The sequence below is a fragment of the Rhinoderma darwinii genome, chromosome 3 (genome assembly GCF_050947455.1).
Source record: "Rhinoderma darwinii isolate aRhiDar2 chromosome 3, aRhiDar2.hap1, whole genome shotgun sequence".
In the NCBI taxonomy this organism is placed as follows: Eukaryota; Metazoa; Chordata; class Amphibia; order Anura; family Rhinodermatidae; genus Rhinoderma; species Rhinoderma darwinii.
The window spans coordinates 182,819,829-182,843,572 of record NC_134689.1 but is presented as its reverse complement, the minus strand read 5'-3'; the positions used below and the strand labels follow the sequence as shown (position 1 = coordinate 182,843,572).

The window sequence follows — 23,744 nt, the reverse complement described above, 5'->3', positions numbered from 1 at the left end:
TCCATTACTTTTCCAACTTTTCCCAGCATCTTGATTGAAGACGAAACAATCTTTGTGGGCCGATATCCATGTCTTTATCATGGCAGGTTATCATCCCCGAGGAGGAGGTGAGGTCTTGGTACCCAGGAATCTACTGTGGGGTGTAGCATCGCCTTCCATTTCCCCTCTGACATTCAATCCATCATCATATTGACCATACCAGTTCTCAGGTTGAGGTGGCAAATACCTACAAGGGTGTGTGAATACCTTACCTGTCCCTAAGGGTTCCTACACACTACCCAATCATACAAACAAAGTGAAAAATAACCAAACATACAAAAATATTCCCCCACCAATCATAGGTATATGTACATATAGAGATTCATGCTCAAACAGCATCTCACACTACTCCTCCATAAACACGTGCAAGGTACACATGTAAAATGAGGTGACTACAGGCTGTAAATATATGCCCGCCTCCATGTACATACTCAATCGCTGTGGGATGGGCACGTCCTCACTGAGTATGCCTATGTTGCGGACACATATCAACACCTAGAATGTCTATATGTACACCTTGAAAATTTTGTACGACCCATTGATTAAGATTTACACTTTACAAATATATATACACATACAATAATAAACAATTCTGGGTCGCACGACTGTATCACTATGTCCTTAGACCCCATCTACGAATGTATTCGTGGCTTTCTGCTTGACCTCGTTGTATTTGGTCAAGCCGTCCTTTCATTCGTCGGTACACGCAGAAGAGTCCAACGTACATAATCGCCACAAGAGTGAGAAGGATTATCACTGGGTGGATGAGCAAGTTGAAGAAGGAAGTGGCCTTGGGACTATATGCAAATAAGCTCTCCCACCAAGACACTTCCGCGTCCATCCAACTGAATAGTGGCTTGGTGTTGGGAATCTTTCAGTTTCTCCATGACATCTTCTTCCTCATTGAAGTCTAGCAGGAGATTTCTTAGTTCGATGCCAAACCCAAGAGGAATCGTCTGGAGTCTCACAGGGGTGTCTGGACGGATGTTGAGCCTTTTTTCAGGTGTCACCGGAGTTCTTCCCTTCTGATCTGACACATCAACGCCTAATACGGGATTAAGGGTACAGTATGCTTCTGGGAGGAGTATGCCTTTTTCAGAGCAGTTAGTCGCGTGGCATTCTGCACTAGATACCAGCACCAATATCCTTGACCCATGTCTTGAGGAGGGCATTAAATTAGCCTTCATATCACAGGACCCCTCGGTATCCCAACACTGGCGTAGGTCAGGATATCCGAGGGGAGCTGTGGATGAAGCACTGTTTTTGTGGTTCCTCACAATTCTCAGGTTTGTGGAACTATATCCCTGTCTTACCAAACCCATTATCTTAAAATCAAGATATAGGTGTAATGCCAGGGTTACCTCCCCCTGTCCAAAGTTTCCTAACTCCAGTTAAACACAAAAAGAATCAGCCATACTGTTATTCGCTGTATTTAATTGCACTCGCATTAGGCCTCAGATGAAGTTGTGTTACCTGTCTGAACCCCCCCCAGGTCTAGGTGCACAGAATAACATAAAACACTACACCGTGAACTTATGTTACCTGTTCGCACCGCCCAACCTGGATTCACAGTATAATAACAACTTCAACGTTATCCTAATAGAGAGCAATTAAAACATTGGGCGCAAATACACCACTATCCAATGGTTGATTCTCCAGTTGTTTTCCTGGAGTGGTATTCTAATTATGCATTATAAATACAGGCAACACCCATGTAGTATAAATACATATTACTGATAACCAGGGATATACCACAATAGAATATGTGAAAGAACCACAAAATAAAAACACAAATGAGAACAAACGGACAACTGGGGACAAACACAACAGACCATAAACAACCATTACAGACATAACACCTGACTGAACATGCAATTTATGGCCAACTTCCTAAACTCCTCCCTAGTTGTGGTTGGTCATTTAGACCCTTGAGCACGTGGCGGAGCACATAAGGCTGTAAGGAGACTCTTATGCAGCCATTTTGTCTAAACCCACGTTTTGTTCTGACGTGGCCATTTTCTATTGCCATTTCACTGGGTTTTCCATGGTTGCTTATGCCGTGGCAGTTCCTCGCAATATGTCCCATCTGACCACATTTAAAACATTTAACAGGACCACATTTCTTAGTACTCAAAGACTCGCAGTACTTCGGCAATGTGGCCTGATCTGGCACATGCAAAACATTTAACAGTGCATGCTCTGCTGGACTTAGGGCAGTCAGCAGTGCATGATCTCTTAAAGTTCTGCATGGCTAGGGACGCACTTCTAAATATCGTACACTTACATCTGCGTAAAACTTTCGTAACAATGTTACCTTCAGGTTTCTGGATGGGATCACGATTTGTGACATCTGATCCATCACTCTTTCTACTCCCCCCTTTTTGCCCTGTAGAGGGCAAACTTACAGCAGAATCAGGCCTTGAAAAAGACAGACGGTAACATTTTTGAGAAATCTTTTATGATGTTTTGCATACTGGCAACCAATTGTAACCTAGCAGCAAGCTCATCATTCAACTTGGCAATGATGGCATCCGTAGATGCTGCCTTAACCTTAAATGCATTGATCACAGCATAAGACCCAGTCAGCTGTGCATCAATATCATCACCATGATTTCTCAAATCTATCACCTGCGATTCTAGCATGCAAATTTGCTGATCTCTACATTGGGCATTCTCTGCCAGTTGTGTCGGCAAATCACAAACCTGCTTCACATTGTTGACACAACAATGGCAGTGAAGATTTGGGGAATCACTCTTCATTTCTGAGTGATCAGGTTTCCACGTCTCCTCATACACACAGATAAGTTTAGCGAGCATGTGGAGACGTTTGGATGTTTTGTTAAGAACACTCCTCTTGCTAATACACAACCTATCATGTGCATAAGCCTCGTCCAGCAGAGTGGACCACAGCATTCCTGCTGACTTGTAGGTAGTGGGTGTTACTGGATTAAATTTACTGTTTTTGGCGAGGTGTTTAAGTGTGGAGAAGTCCATACTCACTGTTCCAGAAGTCATCTCCGTCTGCGTTGTCCTCCTTGTCACCTGCTGTTTTGAAAAAGGTTCTTTTCTTCCGTAACGCCTTTTCCCGATCAGCTGGACTTCACCGGAAGAACACCGACGTTGATACTTCTGCAAACTCTTTTGTATAAGTTGCTCGCTCGCCCGACGATTCGTCGCCGTAGAGCAGCACGCCGCAAAGCAAAATAAAAGACGCTAATACCTCAGAAAATAAAATAAAAAACAATAGGTTCGCTGATCAATTATATCCTGTATCAAGCCTTAAATAAAATTGTGTTACTCGCACAGTATAACTCAACACTACACCGTGTATGTACGTTACCTGTCCACGCCTCGCCGCCTATCTTCAGTTCACGTTTTGACACAATTTTATTGTACAAAATACAGAAAAAAATTTACAACAGTTCGGGCTGGCTCGCCAATGTTAAAGGGGGTTACATATATATATATATATATATATATATATATATATATATATATATATATATATATATATATATACATACATACACATATAGCCTCCTGGCTGGCTCGCCAATGTTAAAGGGGGTGGGGTAATAGCGGGATTCACTGGTTAGTGACACCCACTATTACTACCACCTTTATAATCAGGGTCACTAGGGTTATGCCTAGTTCCCCTACCTTTTCCTTATACTAACGTCGATCTAATTGCTTTAGCGGCTACTCAAGGGAATAAGACCGTATAGTAAATAAAGGTAATATTTATTAACATACAGTAATCACTCTCATATATAATACAGTAACTAATCACAGTACAGTATAAACACGGTATCACAATATTATACACCACCCACTTACCTAAAAATACACAGAATACAGTTACGTTACAACACAATACACATAAGTTACTTGTGATTCTCACACGCTCTCTATCCCACTCCCTCCTAATATAACTTTCCCTATACACTAAGGGTTAATACGGGATAAGGAGGAACAAGGGGAATGGGTTACTGTGTAACTCTAGGACAGCAAGGGTTAACTCAGGGACAGCCAGAGTTAACTTAGGGAGAACAAGGGGTTAACTTACTCAGGGAGAGCAAGGGGTTAACTCAGGGAAGCAAGGGTTAACTCAGGGACAGTAGGGACAGTACTCAGGGAGATCAAGGGGTTAACTCAGGGAAGCAAGGGTTACAGCAGGAGGAGACAGGGAGAGACAGGGTTAAGTGTAGCTGCTGCTACACTTGATACTTAGCATGACTTTGTGGAGCAGCAGAGGCAGGAGCAGGAGTTCGAGGTCTTTGGAGGAGAGAGAGAGAGGTGAGCCGTCGGTGGTGTGTGAGGCAGGCAGGCAGCTCTCAGCTGATCGTCTTCAGCTAGCTTCGGCTCCTGAGCTCGGCTCGTGAGCGTACCGACGCAGGGCTATTTAACCCTGTCGGTACGCTCGCAGCGGGGAGTGTGGCGCTTGCCCCAGGCTAGTATGGGTCGGCATGGTGATAATGTATCACCAGCCGACTCATGATAGCCCGCACGAGACAGTCCGTGCGAGCGGGAGACTTGAAATGGAGACAGGGGATAACTATTCCTTGTCTCCATGGTTTCCTAACAAAGCAGGGACATGCTAATTGTCCTGCTCTGCTTCCAACCGTATTCATGACCAGGGCTGTTGTTGTTACAGCCCTGGCTCATGATACATTATATGTACTATACATACACATATATATTATATATACAGTGAAGGAAATAAGTATTTGATCCCTTGCTGATTTTGTAAGTTTGCCCACTGTCAAAGACATGAAAAAGTCTAGAATTTTTAGGCTAGGTTAATTTTACCAGTGAGAGATAGATTATATAAAAAAAAAAAAGAAAATCACATAGTCAAAATTATATATATTTATTTGCATTGTGCACAGAGAAATAAGTATTTGATCCTCTACCAACCATTAAGAGTTCAGCCTCCTCCAGACCAGTTACACGCTCCAAATCAACTTGGTGCCTGCATTAAAGACAGCTGTCTTAAATGGTCACCTGTATAAAAGACTCCTCTCCACAGACTCAATTAATCAGTCTGACTTTAACCTCTACAGAATGGGCAAAACCAAAGAGCTTTCTAAGGATGTCAGGGACAAGATCATAGACCTGCACAAGGCTGGAATGGGCTACAAAACCATAAGTAAGACGCTGGGTGAGAAGGAGACAACTGTTGGTGCAATAGTAAGAAAATGGAAGACATACAAAATGACTGTCAATCGACATCGATCTGGGGCTACATGCAAAATCTCACCTCGTGGGGTATCCTTGATCCTGAGGAAGGTGAGAGCTCAGCCGAAAACTACACGGGGGGAACTTGTTAATGATCTCAAGGCAGCTGGGACCACAGTCACCAAGAAAACCATTGGTAACACATTACGCCGTAATGGATTCAAATCCTGCAGTGCCCGCAAGGTCCCCCTGCTCAAGAAGGCACATGTACAGGCCCGTCTGAAGTTTGCAAATTAACATCTGGATGATTCTGAGAGTGATTGGGAGAAGGTGCTGTGGTCAAATGAGACTAAAATTGAGCTCTTTTGCATTAACTCAACTCGCCGTGTTTGGAGGAAGAGAAATGCTGCCTATGACCCAAAGAACACCATCCCCAATGTCAAGCATTGAGGTGGAAACATTATGTTTTTGGGGGTGTTTCTCTGCTAAGGGCACAGGACTACTTCACCGCATCAATGGGAGAATGGATGGAGCCATGTACCATCAAATCCTGAGTGACAACCTCCTTCCCTCCACCAGGACATTAAAAATGGCTCGTGGCTGGGTCTTCCAGCACGACAATGACCCGAAACATACAGCCAAGGCAACAAAGGAGTGGCTCAAAAAGAAGCACATTAAGGTCATGGAGTGGCCTAGCCAGTCTCCAGACCTTAATCCCATCAAAAACTTATGGAGGGAGCTGAGGATCCGAGTTGCCAAGCGACAGCCTAGAAATCTTAATGATTTACAGATGATCTGCAAAGAGGAGTGGGCCAAAATTCCATCTAACATGTGTGCAAACCTCATCATCAACTACAAAAAACGTCTGACTGCTGTGCTTGCCAACAAGGCTTTTGCTACCAAGTATTAAGTCCTGTTTGCCAAAGGGATCAAATACTTATTTCTCTGTGCACAATGCAAATAAATATATATAATTTTGACTATGTGATTTTCTGTTTTGTTTTTTTTATATAATCTAGCTCTCACTGGTAAAATTAACCTAGCCTAAAAATTCTAGACTGTTCATGTCTTTGACAGTGGGCAAACTTACAAAATCAGCAAGGGATCAAATACTTATTTCCTTCACTGTATGTGTGTGTGTATATATATATATATATATATATACACATGCACTGTATACATACATACTATACATATATATATATATATATATATATATGTATAGTATGTATCAGGAATAAAGAGCGAGTAACGGCACCAGGACTTCAGTATTGGGGAGATGTTGGTTTATTCACCACCAGGTGGAAAGAATGAGCGACGTTTCGGTTCACACCGGAGCTTGAGAAAGGTTCAGGTGCCGTTACTCGCTCTTTATTCCTGCTATTTCATTCCAAGGAGTTGATTCATCCTTACTATGGTAACGTGCACATGGCCCGATTTCCAGTCTACATTGAGTGCTGTGTTTTTTGCATCTATTTGAACTATATATATATATACATATATATGGTCACTTCCCTTTACACCCCCATAGTTCTAGCACACCGTATCATACCCCACAGTGCCCCCAACAAAGTAAAATGTTCTCATGGTGCCCACACACTGTATAAAGCTTCCATAGTGCCTCCCACACACTATGCCTTCTAAAAATAATTACTCGCCAAGTCCAGTTCCCATGACGATTGGAGGAGATCCCTCTTCAGGTGTCCTCCAGTCGGTGTTGTGTGTGTCTTGACGCAAACAGGCGTGATGACGTCAATGAACCTGTCTGTGCCAAGTTGCTCACGGCAGATGTCACATGGTAAAATTTGGAACAGGGAGCTGACTGCTCCCTGCTCCACCATTGTATTCCCAGCACCCTGTCCTGTCGACAATGGTGGTGCTGATGGCCTTCTGTTCCGCCATAGTTTTCATCTGTATCAGCATCATGACGACGCGGATACAGTTGAAATTGGTGCCACTGCCAGGGGGCTCGGTGTAAGTGCATTGCTTGCCATATAGTTTTGTCATGACACATTGTACTTTGTTAGTGGCAACATTTGGTCGATACATTTGGTATTTTGATAAAATTTAGAAAAATTTGCATTTTCTAAATTTTTATTTATCTGCTTAGAAAAGAGTAATATCACACAAAATAGTTTTTAATTAAAATTTTCCATATTTCTTTATGTTTGCATCATTTTTTAAATGTTCTTTTATTTTTAGAGGACTTATGCTTATAACTATAGCAGCAATTTTTCACATTTTTAAGAACATTTCCAAAGACTATTTTTTATGGACCAAGTCAATATTGACGCGGCTTGGAGGGGTCTATAAATCACCCCATTTTAAAAGCTGTACCCTTCAAAGTATTCAAAATAGTATTTTGGTAGTTTCTTGACCCTTTAGGCTTTTCACAGGAATAAAAGCAAAATAAAGGTGAAATTAGCTTTTTTGCAGACAATTCATTTTTAATCCTTTTTTCTGTAACAAAGCATGTTAACAGAGAAACGCAACTCAACATTTATTACCCTGATTCTGCAGTTTTTAGAAATATCCCATATGTGGCCCTAGGCTCCAACACAGATTTTCAAAGGCCCTGAGGTGCCAAAACATAAGTACCCCCAAAAAATTATCTAGTGGTGCATTGAGCATTTTGTCTCCACAGGTGTTTCATAATTTTTATTATAATTGGGCCGTTAAAAATGAAACATTACATTATTTCCAATATGTAGTTTTAGGTCAATTTTTTTTTATTTCCACAAGGAATAAAGAAGAAAAAGCACCCCAACCTTTGTAAAGCACATTCTCCTGAGTACGAAAGGGAAAGCTTTAATTACAATTGCGCCATCAAAATGAAAAATGTAACTTTTTCTAATAAGATGTAGTTTTAGCCCAAAGTTTTTATTTCCCACAAGAAATAGATGAAAAAAGCAACCCAACATTTATAAAGCAATTTTACCTGAGTACATCAATAACCCATATGTGGTCATAAACTGCAGTTTGAGCACACGGCAGGGCTCAGAAAGAAAGGAGCGCCATTCGGCTTTTGGAGCAAGTGACCTTATTTTAGAAACTATAAGCATGTTAACTCCACAGGAGTAAATTAGTGTACAGTGGATGTAAGCAGAGCGAAAATGGAAATTTTTCATAGATATGCCATTTTATTGCCAATATGTTGTGTCCAGGTAGTGCCATTGTGAATAGACAACTCTCTAATTATTATAATTGCTCTTATTTGGGCTTGCTGGACTAAGTGCTTGTGAACAAGTGGAGTTATTAAACTGGAGTTGAAAAGAGGAGTTAAAGTCCCTGTAAGCACTCTTCTTTACATTTACTTTTTGAATTGTTCACTGTTTTTTGTAACTGGGATAATTGATAGCAAGATTGGAGGTTTTCTTCAGTGCACAGATTGCATGCACGACTGGAGCAGGAGTTTCAGGGTGAATACCTCTGTGGCAGATGTGAGCATACTATTCACCTGGAAGCTCGCATTTGAGATCTGGAAGAGCAAAATGCAACACTGAGGGCTATAGACAATCTTGAGCGGAGCATGCTGCTTACTGAACAAACAGTTAGTGGGCTAGAACTGGAGGGTGAAGACATGGGTCAGCAGGATCCGGCAAGTAGGTGGGTTGATGTAGTTAGGGGCAGTAGAAAGGGGACCAAGAAAAGGAAGGCCAATCCTGTTTCTGATATTTCATGCAAAACTGCCAAGTTGGGTGATGATGCGAGGGTGTCAGGGAGATCAGTATCCACTAGGGCTGCCATTTCTGAGACTAACAGCTGGGAGAACAGCCCTGCTAGTAGTCGGCGGGATGGTAATGCAGGTAAGGCAAGACAATTAGTAGTTGTAGGGGATTCTATAATCCGGAAGACGGATAGAATAATTTGTCGCAAAGACCGCCTCAACCGAATGGTTTGCTGTCTCCCTGGTGCCAGGGTTCGGCATGTGGTGGAACAGGTGGATAAATTGCTGGGAGGGGATGGTGATGATCCAGCTGTTGTGGTCCATGTAGGTACCAATGACAGAATAAATAGTAGGTGGAGGAGCCTTAAGAATAATTTTAAAGAACTAGGCTACAAGCTGAAGGGAAGGACCTCCAAGGTTGTATTCTCAGGAATACTGCCTGTGCCATGCACATCACAGGAAAGACAGTGGGAGCTCAGGGAGTTAAATGCATGGCTGAAGTCTTGGAGTAGAGGAGAAGGCTTTGGGTTCCTAGAGCACTGGGCTGACTTTTCATTGCGGTACAAACTGTATTCTGCAGATGATTTGCACCTAAATGGAAGGGGTCCACTGTGCTGGGGGAGAGAATTCTAGCTGGGGTGGTGGAGCATTTAAACTATGGCTGAGGAGGGAGGTCAATGTAGAAAATAATGGGGTAGAAAGGTTAGAGAGGGGTCTTTTCTCTGTTTTGGCCTTTCTAAATTAAGTGGTTTGTATATCAAGTGGAGGTACTAAACCGGATTGACTTGCTGTGTACTTGTGTGGGTTACTGTGTGTGATCTATGAATTGAGTGCTTGCTAATAGAAGTTTGCAAAACTGACACAATTTAAAACCCTTTTTTCCTTCTTCGCTTCTGTCCTGCAGTGCAGCTGACTAGGGGGGGGGGGGAGTTAACTGCTCCCAGGTGGTATAAATTAACCAGCAGGACTCACTCTTTGCTGGGTTAGTGTAGTTACAGGCAAGAAAAGGAAGGTCAATCCTGTTTCTGTTATTCCAAACAAAATTGCCAAGTTAGGTGATAATGCGAGGGTGTCGGTCTCAGAAATGGCAGTCCTAGTGGATACCGATCTCCCTAATAGCTGAGAGAACAGCCCAGCTAGTAGTCGGCGGGATGGTAATGCAGGTAAGGCAAGACAATTAGTAGTTGTAGTGGATTTTATAATCAGGAAGACGGATAGAATAATTTGTCGCAAAGACCGCCTCAACCGAATGGTTTGCTGTCTCCCTGGTGCCAGGGTTCGGCATGTGGTGGAACGGGTGGATAAATTACTGGGAGGGGCTGGCGATGATCCAGCTGTCGTGGTCCATGTGGGAACCAATGACAGAATAAATGGTAGGTGGAGGAGCCTTAAGAATAATTTTAAAGAACTAAGCTACAAGCTGAAGGGAAGGACCTCCAAGGTAGTATTCTCAGGAATACTGCCTGTGCCATGCGAATCAAAGGAAAGACAGTGTGAGCTCAGGGAGTTAAATGCATGGCTTAAGTCTTGGTGTGCAGGAGAAGGCTTTGGGTTCCTAGACCACTGGGCTGACTTTTCATTTGTGTACAAACTGTATTCTGCAGATGGTTTACACCTAAATGGAAGGGGTTCCTGGGGGAGAGAATTCCAGCTGGGGTGGCAGAGTATTTAAACTAAGGCTGAGGGAGGTCAATGTAGAAAACAAAGGGGTAGTTAGGTTAGAGAGGGGTCAGACTATGTTGGTGGGGGGAGAAATAGACTGTGGGGAGAGGATAAGGAAATTCTTTTGTTGCAAAACGGCAATGAAAATAAAAATGCCCAAATAATGTCAAATAATCACATTCCTGATACCAAATGTGGCAATTTGAAATGCAAGTTAAAGTGTATGTTCCCATGCCAGAAGTCTAGCAAGCAGAATGGGGGAGCTGGAGGCCTTGGTACTGGAGGAATATATAGATATACACTACCGTTCAAATGTTTAGGGTCACTTAGAAATTTCCTTATTTTTGAAAGAAAAGCACATTTTTTTTCAATGAAGATAACATTAAGTTAATCAAAAATACACTCTACACATTATTAATGTGCTAAATGACTATTCTATTTGCAAACGTCTGGTTTTTAATGCAATATCTACATAGGTGTATAGAGGCACATTTCCAGCAACCATCACTCCAGTGTTCTAATGGTACATTGTGTTTGCTAACTGTGTTAGAAGGCTAATGGATGATTCTAAATCACTTGAAAACCCTTTTGCAATTATGTTAGCACCACTGTAAACAGTTTTGCTGTTTAGAGGAGCTATAAAACTGACCTTCCTTTGAGCTAGTTGAGAATCTGGAGCATTACATTTGTGGGTTCGATTAAACGTTCAAAATGGCTAGAAAAAGAGAGCTTTCATGTGAAACTCGTCGACAGTCTATTCTTGTTCTTAGTAATGAAGGCTATTCCACGCAAGAAATTGCTAAGAAACTGAAGATTTCCTACAACGGTATGTACTACTCCCTTCAGAGGACAGCACAAACAGGCTCTAACCAGAGTAGAAAGAGAAGTGGGAGGCCCCACTGCACAACTGAGCAACAAGACAAGTACATTAGAGTCTCTAGTTTGAGAAATAGACGCCTCACAGGTCCTCAACTGGCAGCTTCATTAAATAGTACCCGGAAACCGCCAATGTCAACGTCTACAGTGAAGAGGCGACTCCGGGATGCTGGCCTTCAGGGCAGAGTGGCAAAGAAAAAGCCATATCTGAGAATGGCTAATAAAAGGAAAAGATTAATATGGGCAAAAGCACACAGACAGAGGAAGATTGGAAAAAAGTGTTATGGACAGACGAATCGAAGTTTGAGATGTTTGGATCACACAGAAGAACATTTGTGAGACACAGAACAACTGAAAAGATGCTGGAAGAGTGCCTGACAACATCTGTCAAGCATGGTGGTGGTGATGTGATGGTCTGGGGTTGCTTTGGTGCTGGTAAAGTGGGAGATTTGTACAAGGTAAAAGGGATTTTGAATAAGGAAGGCTATCACTCCATTTTGCAACGCCATGCCATACCCTGTGGACAGCGCTTGATTGGAGCCAATTTCATTCTACAACAGGACAATGACCCAAAGCACACCTCCAAATTATGCAAGAACTATTTAGGGAAGAAGCAGGCAGCTGGTATTCTATCTGTAATGGAGTGGCCAGCGAACTCACCAGATCTCAACCCCATAGAGCTGTTGTGGGAGCAGCTTGACCATATGGTACGCAAGAAGTGCCCATCAAGCCAATCCAACTTGTGGGAGGGGGTTCTGGAAGCATGGGATGAAATTTCTCCCGATTACCTCAGCAAATTAACAGCTGGAATGCCAAAGGTCTGCAATGCTGTAATTGCTGCAAATGGAGCATTCTTAGACGAAAGCAAAGTTTGAAGGAGAAAATTATTTCAAATAAAAATCATTATTTCTAACCTTGTCAATGTCTTGACTATATTTTCTAGTCATTTTGCAACTCATTTGATAAATATAAGTGTGAGTTTTGATGGAAAACACAAAATTGTCTGGGTGACCCCAAACTTTTGAACGTTAGTGTAGTTGGTGTTGCTGAAACATGGCTAGACTCTTCACATGACTGGGCTGAAAAATCGATAGGGTTGTAAATTTTTTCGAAAAGACAGGGCAAATAGGAAAGGAGGTGGTGTATGTCTGTATGTGAGAAGTGATATGAAGGCGATTGTAAAGGAGACAATAGTGGGTGAAGATTCTGAGGAGGTTGAAACCTTGTGGGTGGAATTACAAAGGGAGGTAAACACTGAAAAAATATTTTTGGTGTAATCTATAGACCCCCAATATAACTGAGGAGACGGCAGGTCAGCCATATAAACAGATGGGGCGGGCTACACAGGCGGGTACAGTAGTGATAATGGGAGATTTTAATTACCCAGAAATTAATTGGTGTAATGGTTCGGCTTCAACTGCGGAGGGGAGAAATTCCTCAACCTGTTGCAGGAAAATTTTATGGGCCAGTTTGTGGAAGACCCGACTAGAGGTGAAGCTCTGTTGGATCTGGTCATTTCTGATAATGCAGAGCTTGTTGGGATGTCAATGTTCGTGAAAACCTCGGTAGCAGTGATCACAATATTGTTAGATTTTACCTATACTGTAAAAAACAAACACAGGCTGGGAGGACAAAAACACTTAATTTTAAGAAGGCCAATTTTCCCAGGACGAGGGCGGCAATTCAGGACATAGACTGGGAACAACTAATGTCAAATAATGATACAAATGATAAATGGGGGATCTTAAAATCTACTTTGTATAAATATAGTGCAAAATTTCAGGGGGTGATGAAGCATCTGCGAAACGCGCGTCAGGTCAGCAGCGGACCCCCGGTCTTGATCTCCCAGCTATTTCCATAATTTGGAGGCGTAGGTATATTGTTGCTTAAATCTGACTGTTTGATTATACTTACATTTATGCATGCTTATAAAGCAATCTTTGCAAATGTGTTATACTTTCACCTGTTTAAAAACTTACTATGCATGCACTCTAGCATTTTTGGCGATCCTGTGACCGGATTACTATCTGGGTGTTCCGCTGCTTCAGTGTTCCGGTTCCATCTTTTATCCTGCGAGGGTTATGTTATTTTATCTGGCCTAGTTTTGTCTGATTGTACGTGTCTAAGTGACATTAATAAAGGATTGTTTGTATCTTTTCAATTACATGGTCGTGACCTTTTCTTCTTCTTTGGTTTAAGCACAGAAGTTGTCAAACTAACCTGATTTGTTTTTATGAAGAGGTGAGTAGAAGCCTAAACAGAGGGGCCGCTGTGGATATAGTGTTTTTGGACTTTGCAAAGGCATTTGACACTGTCCCTCATAGACATCTAATGGGTAAATGAAGGACTATAGGTTTAGAAAGTATCGTTTGTAATTGGATTGAGAATTGGCTCAAGGGCCGTATCCAAAGAGTTGTGGCCAATGACTCCTACTCTGAATGGTAACCGGTTATAAGTGGTGTACCCCAGGCTTCCGTGCTTGGACCACTATTATTGAACTTATTTATTAATGATATAGAGGATGGGATTAATATCACTATTTCTATTTTTGCAGATGACACCAAGCTATGTAGTATTGTTCAGTCTATGGAAGATAGCATTGCAAGCTGATTTGGAGACACTGAGTGTTTGGGCATCCACTTGGCAAATGAGGTTTAATGTAGATAAATGTAAAGTTATGCATCTGGGTACCAACAATCTGCATGCATCATATGTCCTAGGGGGAGCTATACTGGGGGAGTCACTTGTTGAGAAGGATCTGGGTGTACTTGTACATCATAAACTAAATAACAGCATGCAATGTCAATCAGCTGCTTCAAAGGCCAGCAAGATGTTGTCATGTATTAATAAAGGCATGGACTAACGGGACACGGATGTAATATTACCACTTTACAAAGCATTAGTGAGGCGTCATCTAGAATAAGCAGTTCAGTTCTGGTCTCCAGTTCATAGAAAGGATGCCCTGGAGTTGGAAAAAATACAAAGAAGAGCAACGAAGCTAATAAGAGGCATGGAGATTCTAAGTTATGGGGAAAGATTAAAAGAATTAAACCTATTTAGCCTTGAAAAAAGATGACTAAGGGGGGACATGATTAACTTATATAAATATATGGATGGCACACACAAAAAATATAGTGAAATCCTGTTCCATGTAAAACCCCCTCAAAAAACAAGGGGGCACTCCCTTCGTCTGGAGAAAAAAAGGTTCTATCTGCAGAGGCGACAAGTCTTCTTTACTGTGAGAATGGTGAATTTATGGAATAGTCTACCGCAGGAGCTGGTCACAGCAGGGACAGTAGATGGCTTTAAAAAAGGCTTAGATAATTTCCTAGAACGAAAAAACATCAGCTCTTATGTCAATGTGTAGAAATTTTCCGTTCCCTTTGTTGAACTTGATGGACATGTCTTTTTTCAACCGTACTAACTATATGTAACTATACAGTGTTTACTAAAAACATCCTACATGTGGCCCTAACCTTTTTCATGGACAAAGGACAGGGCTCAGGAGTGAAAGAGCATGATGCGCATTGGCGGCCTAGTTTGGCACACTTTTTACACAGCATTGGTTCACATAGAGACTATGATGTGAAATAATAAAAGTAACCCCTGAGAAGTGACTCTATTTTGGTAACTACTAATGGGGTTTGCAGCAAAATTTTTACCCTGGTGCAGTACGGGCGCCCTCGCTACCAGCAGATGTGCTTAGATGAAAAAAGGTGATTTCTAGGTTTTGAACTTAAAACGTTTTTTGTTATTTTTAAATTCTACCTTTGGCAGGGCCTAATAGGCTTTCGTACTTGGCAGACCTGGAGGAAATTGTTAGGCCTCCAGTTGCCATAGCAACCATTGGCACCCCGCGATCGTATTGCATTGGCGCCCATGGGCTACAAACACTTAGATGCTGCGGTAGCTATTGACCGCGGCATCGAAGGGGTTAGTCGGTCGGATTGGAGCTAGCTCCTATACTGTCCGTTGCCGCAAAGTGCCAGCTGTAATATACAACTAACAACTTCTGGTAATGGCACTGGCTCAGTTTCTGAGCCTGCACCATCACTGCTTAGTAACTGCACTGTGGTTTGTGGGAACCATTTCCAGACAGCAACCTAAAATCCCAACTACACAGATGTTTAAAAAAAGAAACAAATGATTTTTGCAATTTAAAAATGTTGAGGAATTTACTTTTGTGCGTAGTTACTTAGTACTTATTAGGAATCTCATTCCCTATTATTTCAACAGTTCTGGTCCTAAAGCACTTTTCTATTAGTAGTGATGTGTGCTTATTTACCCCCTCAACTTCTAGTTTTAGTTCTGTATCATCCTCCTGACTCCCCCAACATAAATAGCGTCTGGGAAATTGATATAATCAGCTAATATCATTATGCATTCTGTTAAAACTGCCTCTTGAAAAAAAAAAAGGTAAATGGTCCCTTTGCGCATACTGCGTATCTATATTCCATCCACCATTGAAATTATAATGAGACATGTATGTGCATTTACCCTTACCTTTTGGGATTATCATAGTCTATAAAATGTAAAAGTTATTTTTGTCTCAAAATAGTCTGCAATTTTTCATGATAAACACCCCATCAGCTTTTCCCTGCGTGTGGGTGATTTCTTGTTGCTCATTTTACCTTAAAAATAAAATGATGTTGTGCTGCTGATACTTTAACTTTTAACATGTGTTTCCACAAGTGTTATATGAATGTTCTTTAGACATACGGAATACTATATACACAATTCAGAACAAGGTGTTTTGTACTTGTCTCTTGGACTGGGTTCCGTTGGTGGATGCATTGCAAATGTGGCACTTGGAACAACCTTGCCAGCTGCGCATGCATGAAAATCCATCACTGCAGATCGAAAATTCTTTTATAGTTTTACTTACTAGTAAGTGTTACTAGTAGAGATGAGTGAAGCTAACCCTTGCAGTTCAGGTGCGCTCATCTCTGTTTAAACTTGGTAACCAATTGAAACTCTTTCCTCCTTCCTAATCAAGCTTTTCACTGGTTCGTTCTCTACTGCCCCCTGCTGCTTAATCACAGACACAACACACACAGGAGAGACACAAGGCGAAACACAAATAACGAAACACCACAGAGAACAAACAAACTCATCACACTCAGGGTTGAGTAAAACCATCATTTTTGACGATATATATATAACTGAACGAAAATACTAATTTTCCCAACAACCCAGCAACAAAGATCCATCAGCCACTTTAATCTTTTGGTTCCAATGGTCATTGCATTTGACAGATCAAGCAAGTGACTGGATGTGGTTACGGTTTCTGCCATGTTATGATCTGAAAAAAAGAGTTAAAATCCACCAGGTACATAGATGTTGACTGTCATAGTAGCTGAGACACTGCTGTAATAAGAGGGAAAATGTGAAAGCAATGGGGAGAGATGAGTGGTCCCTCAAGAAATGTCAATTTTAGAGGCCATCTGAAAACAAGAACGAAACATATTCAAAACCCAGTGAAACAAGGCAAGTAAAACAAAAAACAATAGAGACAGGATTAAACTGAACATCTAAACAAGACCAAACACTGAAGCAAACAAGGACTAGGCAAAACAAGACCGAGCTGGAAAAACACAACTCTAGACTGGTAACAAATGATCTTGCATGGAATACAGAGAAGCACAAGAAAGCACACATAACATACTCTATCACCAACCTTAGCAACTGCCCCAGCTACTGATTAATAGCTTAGAGATGAGGAGCTTGCAGGAACATACCTACTGCTTATAACAGTAAATGTGTATATATGTTATAATTTCAGCGTATGGGTGCTACATGGGTGGGGGGACTGCGTGTCTAGATGAGTGATTGAGAATCTGGCCCTGGATGTCTTGGGAAATGAGTATCTAGCACAAGGGTGTCTTAATATATAACTGAGTGTATGAGCCCTGGCACTGTGTGTGAATAAGTCACTTGTCTGGACAAGTGAGAGAGCTCATGAGCCTGGGTGTCTGCATGAGCAAGCTGGCTTTCTATAGAACTATTGTTGGGCTTTGTTTGTTTGACACTATTATTTGCATGCTGTATGTCAATATTAATTGGTGCTGTATGACAATATTAATGAACACTGTTCATCACTATTATTTGGACATGGTTTGCCATTGTACTTTGTGCACTGTATGGCAATATAATTTTCCACTCTAATTTGCAAACTGTAAGGCACTTTTGTTTAGACTTTGGTACTATTCGTTATGAACTATATGGCACTATTATAGGACATTGTTGATACTATGTGGATGTTGTTTGCACTGAAGTTTACACAGTGTGCAGCACTATTTTTGTCATCAATAATATCAAAATACACAAAGGAACCCCAAAGGACTCCAATAAAGTCAATTTCGAGGTTTACTGGTATCTGTTTGAAAATTGATTCATCATATCTGTTATGTCTCTGTTATGAATGGAGGCCAAAGCACTAAGGTTAACAGAGCCTGGAACAATTGTATTAATACTAGTGTAATGAATTGGATTAAGTGAAGTTGTAACAGTAACATCTTATTCATGCTTTCATTATTGACCCCTCACTGTGCCAGTATTTTATGTTAACAGTAGTTTACTTTAAAGAAAACTGTCCTCAAAACACATGATTTGTTAGAACCAAACCAATCTTTTAATGCGGTGTGATTATACAACTAAAAACTAGGTTAATTTCTATGTTTCTATGCAGTATAGTAACTTACGTTCACAAAACATTCACAGTTGGCAGTAGGATGAAGTACAAGAACATTGTAGCACGCAATGGATAGTAGGTCTGTATTATGCTGTAGATCTTCCTTGCAGAGTAGTAGCCACCTTATCCATATAGTTCCCCATTTGTAAAAGCAACATAGCAGCATATACTAGTGTTACTTGGTAGAATGCAATCACATTGAAGCGCTGAATAATAATAATATATGCAGTCTACTGCAAGTAGTAACGCCACTAACCTGGTGCCCTATGTTCACACATGGCAGATTTGTTGCAGACATTTCTGCGATTGTTCGGTACATCTAAATGGGGTTTGCAAAAATCCACACACATGATGAAAAATCATCCCTACTCGGATGTATGTAACAGCGTTTCAGTCGCAGAAATTTCTGCAGAAAATTTGCTACCTGCGAACAAAATACTGCCACACACTAGCGCCAAGAAATGTGTGCCACAAATCCCTACTGTCCATGTCATAAATAGTATCGTGCAGCTGCAACTCCACGGTTCATATATGTTTGCATTCTACAGTTTTTCCCAATGTATTATTATAATGTGTAATCATAATATCAGGCAAGTATCAGTCTATTGACAACTGCAGTCCTGGATTCCCATTATATAGGCAAATACCTTTACACTCAGGTAATACTGAATCTATGTTTCCAAACTTGAAAATCTTTCCCTTATTCTCACATTTTAAAAACGTTACAATGTTACTTATATTAATGGCACATAGTTTATTAACTCAGCAGAATCCCCGGATAGATCTAAAATGTCACCTTTTGAAACACCTTTCATAAACTGCGGTAATATTTTTCAAATTGAAAGCTAACACTTGTGCAATTTTCCCAATATAAATCATTGAGCAATATTCATAAGGTGTTGAATTTAAAGCAAATGTAATGATGTGAATGAAGAACGTTTTACAGACACAGACCTCATCCCCAATGCTCAGTCTTGCCAACATTTTCATATCCTTCAATTGCTCGCAGAGTTTAAGATGAAATCTTCCATCATTTTACCTTTTTAGAACGATGAGTCATTTTATGACCAAGTCTGTTTATAGTAATTGATGTCTAGCAGATTTCTTTACCACAGAACGTCCTTCCCCAGAGAAAGGCAGGAGGGAGGGCAGCCATACCAGTCTGTATTGAGCACTGAATAACACACAACATAAAAGTGTCAACAATTATTATTGCCTATTAGACATCTGCAAGGATATCCTTAAAAAAAAGTAGTTCCTGTAGCAATAAGGGGCGTAATGTTGTCTTTTGGTGCTTTGTAAGTGCGAAGTCCCCAATTTTTAAGCAGTATCTTAGGTCCAGGTGACAACAGCCTCAGGAGACATCATATTTGTATTTGGGTTTTTAAACACAGGACTCCATGACGTATAGTCATTAACTATATGGGCTCCTTTGCTGCATCTAAGAGGAGCTGTCAGACTACATTTAATCAATGTTTTCAATCATTTTTCTTCTTCTCAGGAACACCAACCTATTGAAAAATATCAATATGCACATAGCGCCAATACAGAAATATTTAGTAACTATACAATAGTGGCAAAATAGTATTCTCCAAATTAGGGATGCACGATGCATCGAAACTTCGATACTCTGCATCCCCAAACGGTTGGATGCCGTTATTTCATGTATTGCGATAGTATAGCTCAGTATAGTAACACATGAATGTATGAGAGCGGAGCTGCGGCTGTGTAATACAGTCATTGCCGCGCTCCAGTAAGCCCAGCGTAATGTAGGCGCAGCCGTAATGAAGCAAGCGCATGACTAGGTGTTTGGGAGTTCTAGGCTATTATGTATTAGGTATTATGTGTTAGGCTATATTTGTAGGGATGGGAGGGTTATGTGAAAGGGGGCATGGGGCAAAATGTATCTATATGTGGTGGGTGGAGAATAAAGTATATAAGTCCATGCGGGGAAGAGGCAGCCCTCTTTCCCGCTGGACAACAGGAGAAAATTTTGTCCTGTTATTATATTTAAAAGACAAATATACAGATTAATATTTCTACTTACCTGATGGAAGCGGCGATGGAGACAACGATGGCCAGGATCCGCGATGCAGCGATGCAGCACGGCGTGGGATGGCTGGATGCGCTGATTGCCGGGGCTCTTCCTCCGGTTCCAGCGGCTGGAGAGGAGAGTGAGGGACGCAGCAGCAGGCGTTCCAGGCCTCAGGAGAGGCCTTCATCTGCAGAGACGCCTCGGTCTGGTCGGCGCCGAGGGAGCCCCTCCAGGGACCCTCCTCCTCCTGCTGGTCCGGAGCTGCACCCTGGCGTCGGTCCACGGAGGTCTGGGAGGAATCCCATCAGGCGGGCGAGACCGGAGGTGACAGGAGGGGGGGGGCCGCGGCGGCCATCTTCCTCCCTCCTGTCTTCAACAACAACGCCGGAAGTGGAGGCGGGACCGGATGCACGCGCAAGACCGGATGCGCGCACAGGACCGGATGTGCGTGCGGGGCCGGATGCGCGCGCAGGTCCGGAAGTGACGGCTTTCTCCGGCGCCGATGCTCCAGGTGCCGGAGGAGCTCAGCGGACAGACATCAGGACACCAGCGCCGACCCGCAGGAAGAGGCGGGCGGCATCTAGATGGGGAGCGAGATCGCCTCCTGCAGGAGCAGGGAGGCGTGCGGCGGCGACAGCGACCGGAGGTACCCGGGCAACTTCTTGGAATGACGCCGGGCCCCATCCGGACGAGGGGGGGCAGCGGTCTGCTATACAGGCAGCGACGACTACAAGAAGATTTTATTTTGACAGCCCTGCAGAAGGACTGGATCGGCAGGGCTGTCGTTCTGAATATGCCACGCCACCAGGGGGTGGCAGGATCGTGGACGGGCCGCATTCCGCGGAGCCTAGAGCAGCAGCGACTGGAAGTGCGGGGAGCTACGGGGAGCGTGGGGTGCAGGAGCACCACTCCCTAGGATCGTCACGACCGACGCCTGGATTATCTGGAGTGATGGACGCGTCCGCTGGGAGGTCACCTCAGGGACGTACGGGTGAGTCTACCACTGATGTGGTGCCGGGGATGTGTGGGGGGGATGTGGGGGGGATATTGTCAATGTCACAGATGCAATTGTTGTTTAGAGGGATGCAGGAGTATTTTATGAGAATTGTGCCAGGCGTAGAGCAGTCGCCAGCGAGGGTATGGGGCGCTGCTAGTGAGGCGTCTGCTAGTGCGGCAGGGAGTGCGGTTGCTAATGAGGCGATTTCTGGTGCAGCTGCGGCAGTGATTGCGGGTGTTAGTGAAGTGGCGCCGGTTGTGGGTGCCGTAGTGGCTGTGGGAAAAGCAGTTGACGAGGCGGCTAGTACAGCTAAGAAGGTGGTGGAGGATGTGCGTTTGGCTGACGCCGCTAAAGGTGAGGTTTATGTGTGTTTTGAGGGCCCGCTGGGGGCACATTTGAAGGTGGAGATTAGGGAAAAGATATGGAAAGATGAATATGTTGAGATTTTTTCTTTGCTGCCGTTAGAGAAGTTTAATTTGGACCGGTGGAAACCGGATGAAAGTAAGAAGGAGGAGGAGGAGCGGCGGCGGTATCGTTTGATTCCACGGACTTTTGCGAATTGGCTGCAGGCCTTCGCTATCTTGGCTAGTGTGGTGGGTGAGAAGGCGCCGGAGAACTGTTCGGCGCTATTCTGTTATATGGATTCGGTAGGGGAGGCGTATCGTGTATACGGTGGTAATGCGTGGTTGCGGTATGACGAACAGTTTCGTCAGCGGAAGTCGGTGCGCCCGTCGTTGCGATGGGATCACAAGGATATCAGTTTATGGATGCGTCTGATGTCTGCGCCAAAACAGGGGCAGCAGCCCTTTCGTGATGCGGCCGGCGGTCAGGGGTCAGCAGCGGGTCGGTCAGGATCCTCAGGAAAGGGGTGTTGCTGGCAGTATAATGAGGGGCATTGCAAGTTCGGCCCAGATTGTAGGTACAAGCACGAGTGCTCCGGTTGCGGATGCGCCCATGGTTTGTCCAGATGCTTCAAGAAGCATAAGGGCAGGCAGGGAGATGCTGAGCAGAAGAGGGGCGACGCCGGTGAGGGTGGAAAGGATGCTCCCGTTTTTAAGGGGCTATCCAAATAAGAAAGTGGCGGATTTGTTGTGGTTAGGATTTTCAGAAGGTTTTCGGATTCCTTGTACGTCGGTTGGACGTGACGGGGTAGTCCGTAATTTGTCGTCTGCTTTGGCGCGGCCTGATCTGGTTACGGATAAGCTGCTGAAGGAGGTGGCTTTGGGCCGCATGGCGGGGCCGTTTTCCTCCCCGCCTGTTCAGAATTTGCGTGTTTCCCCGTTAGGTTTGGTTCCAAAAAAGGAGGTGAATAAATTCCGCCTTATTCATCACTTGTCTTATCCGGAAGGCGAGTCGGTGAATGACGGCATTGATCCGGCCCTGTGCGCGGTCAGTTACACTAACTTTGATGCGGCGGTTGTTTGGGTTCGGAAATACGGGAAGGGCTCTCTGTTAGCGAAAACTGACATTGAGGCTGCTTTTCGTTTATTGCCGGTGCATCCGGATAGTTTTTGTTTGCTGGGATGTTATTGGCAGGAGGAATATTTTGTGGATTGTTGCCTCCCGATGGGCTGCTCCATTTCATGCGCTTATTTTGAGATGTTTAGCACGTTTTTGGAGTGGGTGGTCCGTCGGGAGGCGCAGGTGCAATCTGCCCTACATTATCTGGATGATTTCCTGTTTATCGGTCCGCCGGGTACCTATGTGTGTGCAGGATTGCTACACACTATGGAGAGAGTGGCAATGGATTTTGGGGTACCTTTGGCGCCTGAGAAAACTGAGGGACCCACGACGGTCATTAAGTTTTTGGGAATCATGATTGATTCAGATAACATGGAGTGTCGCTTGCCTGATGATAAGTTGCTGGAGATGAGAGAGTTGGTGGCGAGTGCGCTGCGCAGGAAGAAGATACAATTGCGGGACTTGCAATCCTTGTTGGGGCATTTGAATTTCGCTTGTAGGATTATGCCCATGGGGCGGGTGTTTTGCAGGCGGTTGGCGAATGCTACCGCAGGGGTGCATTCCCCTCATCATTTCATTAGGTTGTCGGCGGAGTTGAAAGCTGACTTGTTGGTGTGGGGGGAGTTTTTGCAGACCTATAATGGGCGGTCGGTGCTCATGTATCAGCCGGTGTCTAGTGTGGACTTGGAGCTGTATACTGATGCATCAGGTGCATGTGGATTTGGGGCTTATTTCCAGGGGCAGTGGTGTGCAGGAGTTTGGCCTGATACATGGCATGAATGTGGTTTTGTCCGTAACTTGGCTCTGCTGGAATTGTTCCCGATTGTGGTGGCTGCGGAGTTGTGGGGGGATTGTCTGCGGGACCGGAGAGTGCGTTTCGTATGTGACAATCTAGGTGTCGTTCAGGCTGTTAATGCGCAGACAGCTAATTCTCCGCCAGTCGTGCGACTATTGCGACATTTAGTTTTGAGAGGTCTGATGTTGAATGCGCATTTTGTGGCAGTGCATATTCCTGGGGTGCTGAATTCTGTGGCTGATTCCCTTTCTCGTCAACAGTGGGACAGGTTTCGGCTGCTGGCGCCGGGGGCGGAGTCTCATGGCCTGCCTTGTCCAGAGCATCTGTGGAAGGTGGTGTGAC

At 43.4% G+C, this 23,744-nt stretch overlaps 1 protein-coding gene and 1 long non-coding RNA gene across 3 annotated transcripts in view; one reads left to right on the top strand and one right to left on the bottom strand.

The window, feature by feature from the left end:
- The window catches only part of WNT2 (Wnt family member 2), a 110,431-nt gene that overhangs the window by 75,139 nt on the left and 11,548 nt on the right, over positions 1 to 23,744 (top strand). The window contains exon 1 of one of the 2 annotated variants that reach the window (XR_012882397.1): positions 19,839 to 21,139. The exons of the other annotated variant lie outside the window; for it this stretch is intronic. The gene's annotated coding sequence lies outside the window, so the exon portion shown is untranslated. Of the gene's footprint in view, positions 1 to 19,838; positions 21,140 to 23,744 lie in introns of those variants that run through there. 2 annotated transcript variants of the gene reach the window in all.
- On the bottom strand, positions 16,548 to 20,627 carry LOC142749292 (uncharacterized). The gene is made up of 3 exons (XR_012882398.1): positions 20,161 to 20,627; positions 19,153 to 19,287; positions 16,548 to 16,866 (listed from the first exon to the last, which is right to left on the bottom strand). It is a non-coding gene; the product is annotated as an uncharacterized LOC142749292 (long non-coding RNA).